The sequence below is a fragment of the Phascolarctos cinereus genome, unplaced genomic scaffold, assembly GCF_003287225.1.
Source record: "Phascolarctos cinereus isolate Bilbo 61053 unplaced genomic scaffold, phaCin_HiC Scaffold_2;HRSCAF=192, whole genome shotgun sequence".
Taxonomy (NCBI): Eukaryota; Metazoa; Chordata; class Mammalia; order Diprotodontia; family Phascolarctidae; genus Phascolarctos; species Phascolarctos cinereus.
This window is the reverse complement of record NW_027555625.1, coordinates 398,710,064-398,729,813: the sequence shown is the minus strand read 5'-3', so window position 1 is coordinate 398,729,813 and position 19,750 is coordinate 398,710,064.

Here is a 19,750-nt window from a genome sequence, read left to right as displayed (position 1 = left end):
GAAGTATGAGTGTTGAGGAGCTTCAAACAATTTTTTTTTCAAGATTCAAAGAAATCTAGATTTCTCTCCTTGATTAACTCCATTCGATTCAATTCAGTTTAATTCAATTAATTTAACATTTATTGTTTCTATAGTGTTTCAGGTATCAAGGATACAAGAGCTAAAAGAAAAAAAAATAAGATACTTCCTGCCCTCCAAGAACCTGTATTCTACTAGGGAAATGAACCAGAGCCTAACTCTTGTCTTTTCTCTTTTCTATATAACACTAGAATTATGTTACTATTTGTATCTAGGATACAATCTAGCATAGTGTTCTGTCATTGCTCAGCAAATAATTGATTTTTTACATGATTTTGACTAATTAATTGTATTTGTTCTATTCCTTTTCACTCTAATGTGTTGTTTTCTACTTTGTTTGATACTGTTTTGTGTATATATATATATTTTTTTCTCCAACTAAATTATAAACTCCTTGAGGGCAGAAAACCTGTGTTCTATTATACTATGTATTAACCACAGCTCTTGACATAATGTTTTGCACTTAATGAGTGATAGACAGTGATTACCTGCAGTAGAAAACAAAACAAGTAAAATGAGAATCTGATGGCCATATTCCCGAATCTCTTTGCTCAGATCCCTGTTTGTCATGCATAGTCCATTTTTTGAAGGCCCTGAGAGATTTCTGCCTGGCCTTAGTCTAGTCATTGCTGAGCTAAAGTCATTCTAACTTCTCAGTATCTTTTCCAAAATGTTTAGCTAGCACCTGACCATCTCAAAGCTTCTCCTAGTTCAAAGTACTCTCCCATACTGGTTATCTTTGGCCATCCTCCTCTCACCACAGTTTGTTCATTCATTCGACAAACTTGGGATTTGTCTCTCAATTCCACAACTGGTATCAACTTAGCAAGGGGTTTAATGTGGTGCTATCTACCTCCTTCAATAATTGTGGTCATACCAGAAGCATTTAAAGGGACAACTAACCCTGATTTAATTGGCAGGAGGGTAGAAGTCATAGTTCTCTCTATTCCAGTTAAACATATTATATCATAGTGTGGTAAAAGTTAATGTAACCTGTAAAGTTTTCTGCTGGAAAAAAAGTAGGTCTCACATCAGCTGGCATCCACAACAACTACAACTTATGCCAAATCATTTGTAATAGGAACTCTAGTAGGAATATAGAATATGAAGATACATCCATTCAAAATTCATATGTCTAGGCTGTAAAGTTTCCATCTATAACTCTGGATTACAGGCATGTATACATACATGTATGTGTACTTATAAGAACCAAAGTAATTACACATATTTTGTCCACAGAAATAATAGCTAACAGTTCCATAGCATTTTAAAGATTCTAAAGTATTTTATATCCACTACATCAGGGGTGTGGAACCTATAGCCTCCAGGCCAGATGTGGCCTTTTAGATCCTCAAATCAGGCCCTTTGACTGAACCTAAACTTCACAGAACAAATCTCCTTAGTTAAAAGGATTTGTTCTGTCAAAAGGCCACACCCAAGGATCTAGAAGGCCATATGTGGCTTTGAGGCCTTAGGTTCCCTACCCCTAGACTATATCATTTGTTCCTCATGACAACCCTGTGAGATAATTACTAGAGGTAAGAAAAAAAAAGAAAGAAAAAGAAAGAAAAAGCTTAATAAAAATTTAAGATATTTAGAATAATTGACATGTTATTTTGAGATCTTCTTAATTTTGTAAGAGTCAAGATAATTAATATTTTAACTATTTTTTTCTGGTTATTTTCATTTCTATTTTTGTTTTTGTGAACTATTTCTGCTCCTGGTTGATTTCAGGTTTTGTTGAATGTGTAAAGAAGAAAGTACATTTCAGAGGAAAGACATATAGGCTCTAAAGAGCTCAAGCAGAGTGGTGTGAATGATCCTAAAAGAAAGTGGAATAATTCCAGGGATGGCTTGAAGTTGAAAGATAACAATAATACAGAGGCCAGAGACAAAAGCTTTGAGTTCTGCGTTGGCAGCTAAATGGCTCACAGAAAGCTGAAAAAGACCAAAAACAACTGAAAGCTTAGAGATCAGATACTGAAGACAAGGGGGTAAAGTCAGGGGAGGAAATAAAGAAGACCCAAACAAATCATTTTGTTGGAGGCAGCTGAGAGTGTCGATCAGAGCAGCAGGGGGAGCTGTGGTATTGCAGTTTCTAGTTAGAGTTCTAAGGCCAAGTTCTCAATGTACGGTTCTAGCACAAAGAATATGCAGGTGAGTCTCAATTTTATAATAAACAGCTGAACTACGCAAACTAGGGCTAGCATTAATGACCTGCAACATCTTCTAATGAAGCAGATTATGGGATCTGTATATCCTTTTCTTTTCTCAGCCCTACCTGATATCCTGTAATGACTGCAATAAATTAATCTCAGGTCTATGATGTCAGCCTAAAGCTGAAATATGCTTGAATTTTTGAAGGATACATTGTTTTGTGGTTGAAGAAAGTAGTAAGAGGGGCACAGATGAAAAAAAAAACTGATAGAGATGCCCAGAAGAAAGAGAAAGGAATATTTCTATTGAGGGTTATATACTAAAATAATATTTTCCCCACCTAATTTTGGTTAGCTTTATCATTTGGCAATGATGGGAGTGGAAGGTGTCAAAAGAGATATATGTATGCAAACATGAATCCTGCTTTAACAAAACCTGCCCTAATTCCCTTTCCTTCTTCCATTATTAACTAAGAATATTTTTTTCTTTGAACCCATAAAAATCTCTTCCATTTATTTCAATTGCAATTTATTTTTTTCTTCCTATGTATTTACTTGCTTAAAATAGGAGACCAAATTTGAGCACAGGAACTGCCTGGCTCCTGTTCAGTGCTCTGCAGATCTAAGTTTATATTTACCTTTGATTTACCTTGAGCATCAAAACCTCAATGCATCTTCCAATAATACCAGACTAACTTTACTCAATAGCGGCATTGGATCTGGGATTATTTGAAATGGGGCAAGGACTAGAGAGACAATGAGTGGATAAGGGCTTCCTCTTAACTTGGTTGTTTTCCTGCAAAGAGATCTGAACTTTGTAGGTGACAAGAGTCACTTTTTGCTAAAATTAGTTCAATTACTACTATACCTAAGAAGAATGAAACCTCAATAATTCATATTTATCTTATGATCACAAAAGAGAAAAAATATATTGTGTTATGCAAGTGCTTGCAAAATCCCGAGCTCGTTTCTGCTCCCAATGCCCCCCCTTTTTTTTAAATTCTGATATTCTCCCAGTGTTGCTATAGGACTACAAATCATGTGATACTAAGAAAAAATTTAAAATGTTAGGTGATCCAAAGGGCAATAGTAGGTAGGAGTAGGCTATTATGCATTACTAACACTGACTTGCTTATAAGAGGCTTTACAAAAGAAATCATCAACAAAGCATGGTACAGTAAAAAAGTTCTGGATTTGGAGCCAGAAGACCTGGGTTTATATTCCAGTCATGTCACTTAATTACTACCTTTGTAAACTTGGACAATTTACTTAATTTCTCCTTAGCCTTATGATCCTCAACTAAAAAATAATGGGGTTGAACTAAAGGATCTAGAGGCCTAAATTTTCTGATCTGTAAAATGGGGAAGTTAGATTAGATGAGCTTTGGGGTCTATTCCTCAGCTTTAAATCTATAATCCTACCTATGACTAGGAAAGAATCAATCAATCAACAAACATGCATTAAGTATTTTGTTAGTGTGTGATAGGCTTGGTAGACCAAACATGTAGCAAAAGCAAGAGATACCCTTATTGCTGAACTGTAGCTACTCTCCTCAAGGTTATCAATGATCTCTTCCTTTCCAAATATGGTGGCCCTTATCCTCATCATTCTTGGCCTCTCTATAGCATCTGACATTATTTACCAATTCATCCTCCTACAACCCACCTTCTTCCAAGGCTTTTAATGACACTATATTTTGGTTCACCTTCTCTTCTAGCCTTTCCTTTCCTTTTGAGTCCTTTTTGAGGATCATCAGCTTTGTCCTACCCCTATGGTTGAGTTCAGCTCTGTTCTAGACTGAGTCTTCCTCCCTTTTCTCTTTGCACTCTTTATTTTTCAAGATTCAGTCAACTTCCATTCACTCAACTAGTACCTTCATGCAGTTAATGCACATATATGGATTAATGCATTCTATAGTCCAACCAAACTGGTTTCTTTGTTATTCCCTATACATTATATTTCACCTCCCACATTTGTGGTGTTGTACAGCTATTCCTCATACCTATCATGCTTGATTTCTGCCTTATACAATCCCTAGCTTCCTTCAAAGCTCAGCTCAGATGTCATTTCCTATGGGGGAAAGGAGACAGATTGGGGAGGTGATCTCTATTTCTTGAGACCTCTTCCTCCAAAGTTATTTTGAATTCCTATGTATATGTTATCCTTTCACATTCAATCATCTCTTACTTTCTCTTCCATTTAACAGGATGTAGGATTGAATAGTTCATAGAAATGCAAGCTGATGGGGACTTGGTGATCATTTATTCCAATTGTCTCACCTTAAAGGTAAGGACAATACAGAGTTTAATTTTTTTAAAGGTACCACAAATACACAGTAAATAGAAGAGCTTGGATTTTACCCCTGGCCTTCTAGCTCCAAACTTAGTGATCTTTCTACTATTCCAGGTTGTTTGTCCTTGTATTCTAGAAAAAGAGACAATATGAGTACCTTTCTACATAATGCTATTCGAGAAGATGACTTATGAAAATCTCTATAACGCAATTCTGAGCCTTATCACACTCTGTTACGATAGAGATATCAACACTTTTACTTAAAACTCAATTTAAAACACTTATTTGGGTGATGGTGGTGAAGGTTAAATCTTGTATTGACCCTATGAAGAAGCTAACAATGAGCAATTTCACCCTTCTTTCAGTGAAAAGGATATCAAATAATATAGTAGAAACAAAACTGATAAGATTTCAATGTGTCGGATTTTGACCTTTAAATAAAAATCAACTTAATAAAATTTCTAATCACATAATCAGCAATCTAATCAATTTGCTAATCAATAAACCAATCAATTTCAAGTGCTACCTATGTGCCTATCATTATACTATATGCTGGGTATACACATACACAAAATCTCTGAGTTCTTCTGGAATAAGGTGAATATCAGGTTATCACTAATTTGGATGTCACAGATGTCCCATTCATTCTCTATTTATCATCTCTCTTAGTTTAACCAGCTACAACTGTACGTAGAGTTAGACAGGATAGCATTCTTCATGTAACCCTTCTTGAAATAAGGCATTGGAATAAGACTGTGGGCTAAGAAAGAGAAAGAGCCATAATGAAATGTTCATGTATCACCATGTGTTCCCTGCCCATGTAAAGGTCCTGTACTTGTTCAGCCTCAATAGTTAGGTTCCTGGCAAACCACGCCCTCCTCCTACTGACTGCTGAAGAGAGAAATCTTGAAGAAGTATCTGCTGCACTGCTCAGCTTTCTAAGCTATAATCAGGGTTTGGGGGGTAGTTGAGCTCAGACTAACCTATAATCTTGTATATTGATCAGGGAATTCAGGGCTAAGCTTTAAAAGACTCTCTAAATAGGTGACATTTATTTTTCCAGATAAGTTCAGAAACTTTCCCCTTGAGTTCTAAAAGTGTTCAAACCATGGCAACTAGAACCAATAATTAAATAATGCTATTTGTAAGACACATTAAGATAAATACCGTAGAAGGGGATGAAAACTGCTGAAACATACTGGCCAGTTCCATTGCTGGGCTTTCCCCTTTCCTAGGATTAAATGAATTCTTCATTTGCTATTATAAACTAAATATTTCCTTTGAGTCCAATTAGCATTGCTGAAAGAAAAAGCAAATCAAGGTTCTGTTCAGCATGCATCAATGTAATGGAAAATCAGGTCTTTTATTCTAGCTTTAATAACTGCAGCTTGATTAGAGGCAAAGAAAAGGCTATGAAGGGAGAGGGAAAAAGGAAGAAGGCCTGCCAAATTAGTTCTATAAGAATTCTCAACCTGTCTGCTCTCTGGCTCACTATTCAAATGCTAATTGAGCCTTTTGGTAAACAGAATGGGTAATCATGAAAGACAAAAACAGACATAGAAAATAAATGAAATATCATACCTTGTCCAAACCAGCATGGCATTTTTCTGATAAGCTTTGGAAGTCTTACAATTTTAAGTCCTCCCATCTTATTTTTTCCCCCGGAAGGATTATAATTAATATAATAAAATAAATATTGCATAATCAAATAATAAATAATAAAGACCAGTTTCATTTTGACAATGAAACCAGTCATGTTATAATTAGATAAGAGGATTTATATTCACAGTTATAAACATGAAAGAAGACCATAAGACCGGATAAAGGCAAGTTTTTAATTCTTAAAAATTAATTACATGGCATTATTCTTATCAGTACACAGAATGCATTAATTATACAATTAATAATAAGATGAAAGGGATTTTTTTTTTGCAATTGTAATTCACATGGGGGCATTTGGTTTTATACCTAGAATTGTCCTTCAGGCACTTCTCTAATCTTCTTAGTATGCAAAGTCAAGACCCTAAACCAGTTAGTAGAGATATTGAATGGAGTGGATCTTTATGTTGGTGCTTAGCCACATTTCAGGAAGGTTGTGGATTTCCATGTAATTGGCATCCGAGGTGTAATAGGTTTAATTTAGAGGTCCTCTTTTAAAGAATGGCAGAAAGGGGCATTGTCAGCATCATGTAATAGGCAGTAAGTAGCAATAGCAGCTCTCTCTTTCACAATAGACTTCCTTCCTTAAGGATAGAAAAGTGATTATCTCACTGCAACAGTCATTTCCATGAGTGGCACCATCATCAGTGTGGCAAAGAAAATACTTTGCACATATTAGCACTTCACCCTTGCAAACATCCAAAAGCTGTAAGTAGCTTGTATAGAAGAGTTAATATGGAAGAACAAGACAACTGGGTTTCAGAAGCTCTGAGTTTAGCTACCTGCCAATGCCAAAATAACAAACCCCAAAGAATCATCTCAAATCTCTAGCTTTCCCACCATTTTATTTATTTGCTTTTCAAACAATTCTTTAAATACACTTGGAAATAACTGGGGATTGGAAATTTGTTTTTGTTCCACAGTTTGCTGCTATGATGGACATAGCACTGATGTCACAGAATCATAGACTGTCCAAACTGAAAAGGACCACAGAAATCATCATGCTCAACTTCTGTCTGAAATATGAATTGCTTCTACATTATCCTTGACACATGATCATTTAGCTCCTGTTTTAACATCTCCACTGAAAGAGAACTCACTACCTCATGAGGCAGCTCATTCTACTGTTTTGCCAGCTCTGTTAGAAAGTTCATTATTTTGAGTATGAATCTGTCTTCTTGTAACTTCTAACCCCTTTGTCCTGGTTCTGCCTTCTGGTGCTAAGAAGAATACATAAAAATCTATTTTCCACATGATACCCTTCAACTATCTGAAAATGATGTTATTCCTCCTTTTTTAAGTCATCTTTTTCCTGGGTTAAATACTCTCACTTTCTTCATCATATAATCTCAAATCATGAGGGATCTCAGAGGTCAAATAGTATTATACAGACCACACCTGAATAGAAATCCTCATCTACAACTTCCTGGACAAGTAGATATTTAGTTTCCCATCTGAGGAGCTCTAGGGAAAGGGAATCCAGTCCCATCTGAGGCAGCCCACTCCACTTTTATCATAGTTCTAATGTTAGGAAATTTCTCCTTACATTTAGCCAATGATTTCCTCTCTGCAACTCCCATTCATTAATCTTTGTCCTGGGTTTGATCCTCTAGGGACCCAGAACAGCAAGTGTAATCAGTCCTTTTCTATTTTTAACCCCACAAGACAACCCTTCAACTACTTAAAGTTTAGATTTCTGTAAACTAAACATCCTTAGTTCAAACAGTCTTCACGTAACTTGATTTCTAATCCCTTTACCATCCTACTTATTTTAAGTTCCTCCTTTGGTGTGACACACATAACTGAGCACAATCATCTAGATGTGATCTTACCCCAACAGAGTACTACTCTCCTAACCAGGGAGCATCACTTTGCTCCCTGGCTTCTTTTAAGTCTCAATTAAAATCCCAACTTCTATAAGAAGCTTCCCTAACCCATCCTAATGCCAGGGCTTTCCTTTTTTATTTATTTCCCATTTATCCTTGTATTAGATCCTTGCTTTGTACATATTTATTTAGATATTGTCTATTCCATTAGACTGAAAGCTCCTTGAGGCTGGGGAATGTCTTTTCCCTTTTGTTGCATCCTCACCACTTAGCATAGCACCTGGCACATCGTTGACACCTAATAACTGTTCATTGATTGAATGACTGGTTCTAGATACTGCCATGCTAGTAATAGAACTTAGGTTCACATGGGCTCTGTTTATCAGCCATTTCACACTACTGGCTAGTCTTACAGTCAACTAAAATTTCCATGTCATTTTTTGTTTTTACTTTTCTTGCTACACTCCCTTGCTATCCCACATTTTTAGCACTTAATTAAAAAAATCAAACAAACAAAAACTGAAGTTTAGAATGCTGCAAAGGTGTTTACCTATTCAACTTTTGTCAGTAATAGATTTCATTATGCTCATCAAGTTACTTCTCCCTTCTTGCCACCTTAGAAATAGAATTCAGAAAAAAAAAAAAACTCCTATGGGTGTTTCTATAATTGACAACTGATCACGAAATTGTCCTAGACCAGTGTATAAACAGCAACATGACGTTAGGCCCAAACTCCTTTTCATCTCTTTCTCCTTTTTCTATGCTGCCTGTTATTGTTGGCTGTGGTTTTCTCCCCTTGCACACATACAAGGTTAATGATGAGGCACCTTGGAAAAGTGGTGTTTATTTAGCTTCAGGTAACGTTTTAAATGCCTTTCTACGTGTGCCACTCTCATTTTCTCTGAGACAAAACCCATCTGCAAGCTCAACCTGCATTCCATATTAACACCTCAGACACATTTTTTTTTTTGTCATCCTGTCCTGGCTGAAAAATTACATGTGGGGCTGGAGTTGGCAAACGCCATGCTCAATTTTAGACGTCCAAGCTTTCAAAATTACATTCTGAGAGGCTCATTATCAACTTGATGCCCTTCAGGATCTTGTCCTTCCTAAGGTTCCTGAATCACTGATTAGTAGAGTTAAAGCACCATTACATGTAGCCATAGCTTCTCTAGGAATCATTTAAAAATGGAGGCATTCTCTCTGACATTCTTTTCATGTGTGCTTGTGTATGTCCATAAGCAAAGGTTTCAGTAGCTAAAATTGTCCAGGTGTCAGAACTTCAACCTAAATGTTAAAACCATGGTTACCTCCTAACGAAACAATTTCGTACATAACTTACCGTTAAGAATAGTTCACATTTACCCCCAGAATGGAGAAATGGGGATTCCTAACTGAATCTCTTGAGATAAACTTCATCATCAGACTGAACTCACTAGCAGTTTGGACTACAAAATATCATCTAATCTCAGGGAGTTCCAGAGGCTACTTCCTGAGAAAGATTTGAAGGCAGTATTTATTAAACTCCTTAATACCTATCTTCCCTTATCCTTGAGTAAAAGTTGTTTGATATTTACAAAATAGTATACATTTGTTGTTCATGGAAAGGAGAAATAAATATTAAAATTGGGTTTTTTATGTTCATAGTGATTCGTGATTTATATTATAGAGACAGCAGTTGAAAGCAGCTATTTGGCATAGTATAAATCCAAGAAGAATCTAATGATGATATTTCTTTTATTTTTTTCTAATAAAGCCAAAAATCATAATAAATAATAGGTCAAGGACTACTAATGGAGTACCTCCTACACTCTTCCACTATTGTCATTCCTAAGTGACTTATTTCAAATGAAAGAAGTCAAACGCAGCAGATGAGCAACTAAATTGTCTTCTTCTCCAAATCCACCTCTTTCCAATTTCTTTGTTTCTGTTGGTAAAATCATAATTCATTCAACCAGAATCAAAACCTCATAATACATGCAATCATTTGAAAAATCTTGCCAATGCAACTACTACAACATCTCTCTCAAGAATTCACTTTTCTTTCTTCACATCAGTACCACTTTAATTCAGGCCCTGGTCATTGGCTGCCCAGAATATTTTATGGGACTGCTCATAGGTCTCCTTGCCTTAAAGTTCTCTTCTCTTTAGAGAAAGTAAACTTTATAATGCACAGACCTAACCATACCACTGGCATTTAAGGCCCTCTACAATCTAGTTCCAACTAACCCTTGTTTTATATTCAACGTCTTTATACCTTTCCTGTTTGAGTCAAACTGAAATATTATCTGTTCTCTAATCTTGACATGGCATTTCCAACTTGCATGTAGTAACTCAGGTCAATTCCCATGACTCAAATGCCTGACATCCTCACAACACTTTTCTTCCATTACGGAGTACTTCAGGTAGCTGCATCTTCATGAGACCTTCAATTTCCTTAACTAAAATTATCCTCTCCCTCTTTAGATGTCCCCAACTCACCTTATCTTGTTTTCTCTTTTACTTCAATGTGTTTTATTTTGCATTCTACTTGTCTCTGTCCATTTTATACAATTGCTCCAACCTCAGTAGAATGTGACCTCTTTGAGGGGAGGGGTTATTATTCTTCTCTTTATATTCCCAGCAACTTTCACTGTATTGTATTTTACATAGTAGATAGTTAATAAATGTTTGCCAAGTTGATTTTAGGTAAATGAAAATGCTTAGATGGTGAGATATTGATGGGTCTGAACATAAGGAACAAGTAGTGTCCTTTGGAGATTTGGTCTGTTGTATCAATAACATCTGTTGATTGTTTCTCAAATCAAAAAAGATTTCATCTCAATTTCTCTTTCTGTTTTCAGTTTGATATTTTTTCTAATACTGTCCTGTAATGCACCTATTGAAAAGTATATTAGACTGAAAGAGTTCACCGCTATATTTTTTTTAAAACAGCAACTCACTCAGGGCATTTGAAACATTTTAATTGGCAAAGGAGTTGAAGGAACATGTACAAGAAAATGACTTACACATACTTGAGCTTGTATAAAAGACTGAAGATCATACTCTCTCCCTTGTGCACGCACATGTATGGGTCCACATGTATATAGACAACTGAAGGAGAAAATGCACTAAAGATTCATTTTATAGATTTGTTCTGAGTACAGTAGAAATGTCTTCCTCAATAACCAAAAAAAAAAAATAAGGAAGCATTTCATCATGAGAAGACAGCCTGGTGTGGGAGAAGCTTAATATATAGTATTTTACCTAGCTTGCTGATCCAATTCAGATAAAGCTGAATAGGATTTTGATTTTTGCTATTCAAACTGCAAAAGAGTTTGAATTTATAGAAGGTCTTTTTTAGAACTTCTGTGATTAACAAGTTTGTGACTATTGTTTGCAGTGCTTCTTAAACTGCAGGTCTTAACCCCATATGGTCACAAGTGGAAAAAGTTTAAGAAGCCCTAGTTTAGAGAGACTCTATTGTGTCTACTTAAAGTTTCCTTTAAAATGAAGACTTGCAGAATCATAGAATTTTAAAGTTAGATGGGCTTTAATCTACTCCTCTCCTATTTTACAAATATATCACAGAGACTCAGAGAAGTGATGTCATTTGTCTGAGGGAACCTAGAGTTAGTGATCCAAGATGGCACTAGAATCCAGGCCTGAACTCCTAATTCAATATTTAGTCTTTGTTGTTGTTGTTGTTGTTGTTGTTATTGTTTTTCTATTGTGTATTTCTACTTGTCAATTTTTTATTCCATACCTACCTGAGATTGATAGCTTCTACCCATAGGCAAGAAAGATGGTGGTAGATATCTGACAACTGAAAATCTAGTAGAATGTCACCTTGTATTGACTCCATTATTTTTTAATGGACCAAAGTCTCTTTTATGTCTTTTTAAAGATCTCTGAGATTCAAATAATTCTTAGATAGTCTTTACACACACACAAAAAAGCAGTCAACATGTGGTTAATTAAACATACATGGAAATGCTTCTTTCAAATTTTGAGGAGTTAAGGGAGAATTGCTGTTTCACAGGTAATACCATTTGTTGGGCAAAAGAACTCAGGAGGGCACCTAACACTAACAGGTGTTCTAGCACAGGTTCACTTTTAATCAGAGCAGTTAAATAAGCATACCTTATTCTAGTCTAGTCTTCTCAAAGGGTTGTTGACAATGGGAGCCCCAACTCCTACAGCATTCCCTAATCACACTTCTCACAGGGGTGGGTGAGAATGGTAGGAGTTATGACTCCTTTTGGTCCCCTAAACCTCAGTGGGGGCTGGTTGAGGCAAACACAGACTCTCCCCAAGCCTTGATGGGGGCCAATCAAGGCAGGTACATGCATTCACCTATGCATTACCTAAATCCCAAAATGGGTTCCCCACTCACTGACCAGTGCCCAATTGTTTTACAGGGCAACAGGCAAAGAGGGCATCATGCCAACATTAAGCTCACAGGTTAACTTTAGCATTATCATCATGTCCTAGCACAGCACACATGGAGTAACTATCACATTATGTCATCCCTTTGTCTCACTGTGCAAGTGTGGTAGAGATGTTTTCAACCATAATTTGTGGGAAATATCATGTAGGATCCTGGAACTATTATCTAAAAAAGAATAACAAAATCCTCCTTACCCTAAAATTCACCTTACCTAGAATTGCCCAGGCAACTCAAATTCAACATGTCTTGTTCTGTTTCTAAGCTATTTACCTCCACAATCCTTTGGTATAGCTAGATTTTGGGGCAGGACTGGTAACTCTCAGTATTACACCTGGCTTTTAAGAGTGTACTGGCCTTTGTATCAATTCTTATCCTTGTCTATTTTAAACCATTTTATTTCCTCTCCATTTGACCAAGATAAACTTGAAGTTTTCAAGGGAAAGCTTTACTAAAGAAGAAATGATTCTCAGTAAAGAACTAGTAATGGGAAGTAGATATAATAGCCAACTCAGAAATGTGTTGGAACCAGTTTGCATAGACTTCTATGACTGTTTAAACTTTCAGTGTGACAATTATACCTCTAAACTCAGCAAATGTTATAAATCAGATCTTAAGTTATTATTTTGTTCATTTCCTACACTTGTGTGTTGATAGGATAGATTTAACTTTAAAATTATATACATATACATACATGTATACATATACATATGAACACATTTATACATACACACAAACACATTTCTGGACACTCTTTTCTCACTGGGTTTTTGTGACACTATTTTCTTATGGTTCTCTCTTACTTTATTACTTCTCCATACTCTGCTGACTGTTCATTCATACTATACCCCCTAACTGTAGATGTTCCCCAAAGCTCTGTCTTAGGCCTTTTTCTCTACATAGGAAATGCTTCTTAGTTATGCACTGTTTTGCACATAGTAATGCTTCCTCCTTTCATTGGTTACCTCAGTAGCTCTCATGAATTTAAGTACCATTTCTAAGCATATGACTCACAGAACTATATATTGAACCTCAATCTCCTCAGAGCATCAATCTCTCATTCTCTATAGAATATTTCAAACTGGATGCATTCCCAAAAATTTCAAACTAAATGTGTTCAAAACTGAACTCACTGTCTTACCCCCCAAAAAAAACTTTCCCATTTTCTAGACTTCCAAATTTATGATAAAGACAAAATCATCCTTCTAGCCTCCCAGCTTTGTAACCTTTCAGTATCTTCAACTCCTTACTCCCCTTTATCTCTCATATCGACTAAGTGGCCAAATCTTGCCGACTTCTACAGCATCTCTCAGATTTAGCTACTTCTCTCTACTCACTCAGCTACTTCCTTAGTTTAGATCCGCACCCCTTTTGTTGATATTATTGCAATACCTTCTAATTGATCCCCATACCTTTCCTCACTCTGGTCTACCTTATACACTGCTACCAGAGATTATCCTTAAACATCTATTTAGCCATGTGATTCTCCTATTTAATTAACTTCAGTGGCACCTTATTGCATTTAGGATAAAATTTAAACTCTTCTACTTAGCTTTTAAAGGGCAGCTAGGTGAGAGGCGGAGCCAAGATGGCGGAGTGAAAGCAGTGACTTGCTTGAGCTCTCCCCCAAACCCTCCAAATACTCAAAAAAATGCCTCTAAACAAATTCTGAAGCAGCAGAACCCACAAAAAGACAGAGTGAAACAAATTTCCAGCCCAAGACAACCTGGATGATTGATCAGAAAGGTGTATCACGCTGGGCTGGGAGTGCAGTGCAGCGTGGGCATGCAGGCCATAGCGAACCTGGAGCAGGCCTCAGAGGACTGAATCACGGGCAGCTGTGGAGGTTTCCAGACTCCTCAATCCACAAATGCCAAAGACAACTTAGAAGGTCAGTGGGAAAAGTCTGTTTCTGTCAGTGGTCAGAGAGGAAGGTGGGGTTACAGCTCCATTCCCCAAAAGCGTGGCCCTGGGCAGGGGCAGCTGCTTCCCTAGCTTCCTGACCACAGACTGAGGGGGAATCCAGTGGATGATCAGAGAGGGATTGCAGGGATCTCTTTGCCAGTGCTGAGGCAGAAATCTCTTGCTTTGCCGTTTTTGGATCTGGGTCACAGTTCTGGGCTGAGGTGCTGGGGTGAGGAGGAGCACTGACTTGGTGGAGCTTGTAGTGGCTGGAGAGAGGATCCCCTCCTCACAGTTACAGGACAGAAAGGAGTACTTGTGGTCACAGGCCAGGAAAGGAGTAAACACCTTGCCCCTTATCATACCACCTTGGAAGAACTGAAAATTTACAGGTCCCTACAAGTATCTCTGAAAACAGCTATACAAACCCCTGAAGCTTGGGACAGTACACTCTCCACATTGGAAGCAGACTCTTACCTTAACAAAGAGTTTAAAACTCAAGTAATTGGCCAGGATCATGAGCAAGCAGCACAAAAAGAGTCAGACTATATTATCTTACTTTGGTGAAAAAGAAGATCAAAATATACAACCAGAAGACAACAAAATCAAAGCTCCTACATCCAAAGCCTCCAAGAAAAATATGAATCAGTCCCAGGCCTTGGAAGAGCTCAAAAGGGATTTTGAGAAGCAAGTAAGGGAAGTAGAGGAAAAACTGGGAAGAGAAATGAGAGTGATGCAAGAAAATCATGAAAAACAAGTCAACAGCTTGCTAAAGGAGACCCAAAAAAATACTGAAGAAAATAACACCTTAAAAAACAGCCTAACCCAAATGGCAAAAGAGGTCCAAAAAGCCAATGAGGAGAAAAATGCCCTAAAAAAAAATTGGCCAAATGGAAAAGGAAGTCCAAAAGATTACTGAAGAAAATACTTCCTTAAAAATTAGAATAGAGCAATTGGAAGCTAGTGACTTTATGAGAAATCAAGACACTGTAAAACAAATCCAAAAGAATGAAAAATTAGAAAACAATGTGAAATATCTCATTGGAAAAACAACTGACCTGGAAAATAGATCCAGGAGAGAGAATTTAAAAATTATTGGACTATCTGAAAGCCATGATCAAAAAAAGAGCCTAGACATCATCTTTCAAGAAATTATCAAGGAAAACTGCCCTGATATTTAGAACCAGAGGGCAAAATAGAAATTGAAAGAATCCACAGATCTCCTCCTGAAAGAGATCCCCAAAGGAAAACTCCTAGGAATATTGTAGCCAAATTCCAGAGTTCCCAGGTCAAGGAGAAAATATTACAAGCTGCCAGAAGGAAACAATTCAAGTACTGTGGAAACACAATCAGGATAACACAAGATTTAGCAGCTTCTACATTAAAGGACCGCAGGGCATGGAATATAATATTCCAGGGCAAAGGAGATAGGATTACAACCAAGAATCACCTACCCAGCAAAACTGAGTATAATCCTTCAGGGGAAAAAATGGTCATTCAGTGAAATAGAGGACTTTCAAGCATTCCTGATGAAAAGACCAGAGCTAAACAGAAAATTTGACTTTCAAATACAGGACTCCAGTGGAACATGAAGAGGTAAACAGGAAAGAGAAATCATAAGAGACTTATTAAGATTGAACTGTTTACATTCCTGCATGGAAAGATGATATTTGTAATCAGATAGATTTGTCAGTATTAGATAGTAGATGTATGATAGATAGATAGATAGAGGGCACAGGGTGAGTTGAAGATTAAGGGGTCATATCTGGAGAATAAAATTAAGGGATGAGAGAGATATACTGGAGAAGAAAAGGGAGAGGTAGAATGGGGTAAATTATCTCACAAAAACAAAAAAGTCTCTTACAGTGGAGGGGAAACAGGGGAAGGTGAGAGGGAATGAGGGAATCTTATTCTCATAGGATTTGGCTTAAGGAGAGTAAAACATACACATTCAATTGGGTATGGAAATCTGTCTTACCCTACAGGAAAATAGGGGGAGAAGGGGACAAGAGAGCAGGGGGTGATAGAGAGGAGGGCAGATTGGGAAAGGGGTAATCAGAAGCAAATACTTCTGAGGAGGGACAGGGTCAAAAGAAAGAATAGAATAAATGGGAGGGCAGGATAGGATTAAGGGAAACAGAGTTAGTTTTTCACAACATGTCTACTAAGGAAGTGTTTTGCATAACTGCACAAGTACAACCTATATTGAGTTGCTTGCCTTTTCAATGAGGGTGGGTGGGGAGGGAGGAAGGGAGAAAATTTGGAACTCAAAGTTTTAAAAATACATGTTTAAAAAAATGTTTTCACATGCAACTGGGAAATAAGAAATACAGGAAATGGGGTACAGAAGTCTATCCTCCCTCTACAGGAAAATAGAAGGGGAAGGCGATAAGAGAAGGGAGGGGGGAGAGATAGAATAGAAGGCAGACCAGGGGAAGGGGTATTCAGAATGCATGCCATCTTGGGGTGGGGGGAGGGGTGAGAAATTTGGAACTCAAAAACTTGTGGAAGTGAATATTGAAAACTAAAAATAAATAAATTTATATTCAAAAAAAATTTTTTTAAAAAAAGGGCAGCTAGGTGGTGCAGTGGATAAAGCACTATGCCTGGAATTAGAAAGACTCATCTTCCTGAGTTCAAATCCAGCCTCAAACACTTAATAGCTGTTTGACCCTGGGTAAGTCACTTGACTCTGTTTGTCTCAGTTTTTCAACTGTTAAATGATCTGGAGAGGGATGGCAAACCACTCCAGTGTCTATCCAAGCAAAACCCCAAAAGGGGTCACAAAGAGCCAGATACAACTGAAACAAAACAACAAAAAAAAAAAATTTAGCCTTTAAAGCCTTCTCTACTTGGCTCCAACATATTTTTGCAGCTTTCCTGGAAATCACTTTTCTTCCCGTTATCTCTGATCTACACAAACTGCTTTCCTCTCTGTTCTTTACCCACAATGCTTTATTTTCCAACTCTCCTCTTTTGAATTGGCTAGCCACCACTCCCAGAATGTACTTCCTCCTCACCACTTCAAAGAATCCTTCTCTTCTTCAACACACAGTACAAGCACCCCTTTCTTCATGAAACTTTATCTGCTGCCCTGTCCACTAATTCCCCTCCCAAGCTATCTTCTATTTAACTATTTTCTACTAATTTGTATGTATTTACTTTATGTTTATTCTATATGTGCTTGTATATATCTTTGTTGTTTTCTCTTTTAGAATGCAAAGTCTTTGCAAGTAGGGTTTTTTCCCCTTCTTTGTATTATACCCCACTGCCTAGCACAATGCATAGAGTCTAATAAATAAACAATCATTGACTGTTCATGGATTGATTTATCCAGGGTCACATACTTATTAAGTGCATAAGGCAATATTTAAACTCCATTCTTCTGGACTCTTAAGTCCAGCACTTTATCTAGCAGCCACCTACTATCCCATACAGACCTAGAAACAGTTAGGCAGTGCAATAGATAGAAAGCTGTGCCTACAGTCATGAAGATCTGAGTTGAATTTGGCCTCAGATACTGAGGAGCTATGAGACCCCACACAAATTACTTAATCTCTCTCTGGCTCAGTTTCCTCATTTGCAAAATGGGTCATAATAGCACTATTTCACAGAGTTGTTGTAAGCCTAAAATGACATAATATTTGTAAAGCACTTCGCATTGTGCTAGACATGTAAGAGGTACTTAATAAATGTTTATTCCATTTCCCTATACAGAGATGTTAAATGACTTGTATAGTACACTACTTTCAGTTCTTAACTAATATCTAGTTACTGACCAGTCAGTAGGCTAGCCCCGTTCATGAGGCAACCAGTCCCCTGGGTTCTTTTTCTTTCTCATTAGCCCTATCTGGGCTAAACAAAGATATTTGAACTTCTAATCCTGGGTGGATTTGGAACTTCTAGGTCAGATTCAACTAGAAGCAAATAGAAGAATTTCTGTTTCTTCCCTTTTCCCAAGCCTTACTACCACTTGGACTCTTTATAACATTTATGTCTCCTGTCTGAGAGATTCCTCTGACTCTCAGCTGATTTGCAGAATGGAACAGATCAGTTTTTTATTATCAGCTCTTTTTCTGCACACCCTACCCATTATTTTCCTAAGTTCTTTTTTGTGTTATCTATGGGCATCCTCAAGGATTCTTTCCCAGAATCACAACATTGAAGTGTTAAAAGATCAAAAATTCTTTAAATACACATTGAGTGACAGATATAATTCCCCCAAAAAAGGAACAGAAGGGTTTATTTCTCATATATTGACCTGTTGCTAGAGTATCCTGTGATTGTCTAAATATGAAGTATTCTGAGATACAAAATAGTTAGTGTTGTCTAGTCCCTAAAATTAAATAACCAGATATTTTTAGATTATCTTCTATGCCTCAAATTTTGTACTAGGGGTTCTTATTCTCTTCTGCTAGAAGAAATCTTCTTTTGTACTACATTAATATTATAACTAAAATCAATGTAGCAGGATTTTTAAAAAAGATGCTTAGAGAAAGAGTCAAGAGGGTGAGGTAATAGGAAGCAATGCAGTGAGCTCCCATACACAAACTACCCACCAAAGATCTAGAAAGAGCACGAGATTAAATCCTGATGAAGAAATTAAGAAAAAGTCTCTGTGAGTCATTTGTGTGGCCTAGGGTACCATGGAGAACAGACAGGGAGGTGTGTAGATTGAGGATGGGTGTGGGCCAGGAGCACAGTGCCCAGAGCTCCAAAGGCCAGGGAGAGGCTATCTACCAGGACAAGAATACATCCCAAACACATATGGGGCACTGTAACTGAGACAGGTGAGAACTGGCAGCTTGGTAGGGAACTACCCGGCTCTTCTTCAGAGACCCAGGGAGGACTGACAAGTGAACTTTGCAGGTAGGCATGGTAGAGAAGGTAGAGAAGGTCCTGGGTCATGTACAAAGAAAGAAGAAGTTCAAAAGCCCAGCAGTAGCAGTAGGAGGAGTATGGCTCAGATGCCAAGTACATACCACAGTCTCATTTCTATCATCTAACCTTGCCCACAGAAAAATAACCAGAACAGAAATCCTAGACAGGAGCCTATAATTCTCCTTCTTTAAACCAACAGAGCTTTCCAGGTACCTGAGAGCAGTAGAGTGCAGTGGCATTCTACATTTGCACAGACCCAAATAGAACTGACACTATCTGAACACAGAGAGAAGCATGCTATTTTTTCTTTTGTTCTTTCTTTCTTTCTTTCTTTCTTTCTTTCTTTCTTTCTTTCTTTCTTTCTTTCTTTCTTTCTTTCTTTCTTTCGTTTTTTAAAAAATGTTTTACAGTGATTGCACATATATAAACTATATTGGATCATGTAGTGTCAAAGGCGGGGGAGAGGAGGGAGGGAGGCATAGAATTTGGAACTCAAAACATTTTTTATGTCAAAAAATCATTTTAACATG